The following is a 958-nucleotide window of genomic DNA, read 5'->3' as shown; positions in this document are numbered from 1 at the left end:
GCCGCCGCTCAACGGGCGCCCCCGCCGGCCCCCGCCGGGCGCGGCCCCCCCGCCATCCGCCGCCGCGCTGGGCCCGGCGGGAGCCGCCTTCCCTTCCCCCGGCCGCGGCCGCGCAGGGGAAGTGCCCGCGGGAGGCGGGGAGGCGGCGGGCGGCACGCGGGACCGGAGAGATGCCGCCTTCACTCCTGATCGCGGCACCCGGGAGAGCGAGCTCGGCTGGGCCGGCAGGGCTACGGAGCCGAGGCGATCGGCGGGGTGAGGCGGTCTGCTGAGCGACGTGGATTTCGGATGTCGGGGAACCTGAACGTGTGCGCTTGGAGCGTGTTCGAGCTCGCACCTGAAAGGCTGAGGAGCGGGGGGCAGGTCTGACGGGGGGGTACCGAGCGGAAAGGAATGAAGTCATGCTTCCACGCGTGGTCGCGGCGAGCAGCGCCACGTCTAGCGGCACTCGGGTGTCATTCCAGCGATCCGCTCTGAGCTGGAGCGCTATGACGTGCTTGGAGTCAAAGGGAGAACAGCCGGCTTTTCTGGTTTGTGATTACTTTTGGAGACTGACCACGACAAAATGCACCACAAAGACCCTCTGTTGTGATCTGATGCACTTAAGGGTGAAAATGAATGCAATTCCCAACGTTGCACAAGGCTTATTCGAATATCCAATAGGACGTGGTTTTGGATCAGAACAAAGTATAACAGTTACTACTTGACAAGTCTTTCCCTCAGCCTTGAGAGCCCTGAGAGGAAACACGCAGGGTCACAGGACCAGGGGTTGGAAGGAGCCCCTGTGGTCACTGAGTCCAACTCCACTGCTAACGCAGCTCCCTACAGCAGGCTACCAAGGTGGGTGCCCAGGCAGCTCTTGAATACCTCCAGAGAAGGAGACTTCACCGCCTCTCAGCAGCCTGTTCTGGTGCTCTGTCACCCTCAGTGAAGACTTTCTTCCTCATGTTCATATGGA

Source organism: Coturnix japonica, chromosome 3 (genome assembly GCF_054131305.1).
Source record: "Coturnix japonica strain WE chromosome 3, WE-NBRP24, whole genome shotgun sequence".
In the NCBI taxonomy this organism is placed as follows: domain Eukaryota; kingdom Metazoa; phylum Chordata; class Aves; order Galliformes; family Phasianidae; genus Coturnix; species Coturnix japonica.
This window is presented reverse-complemented; position numbering follows the sequence as displayed.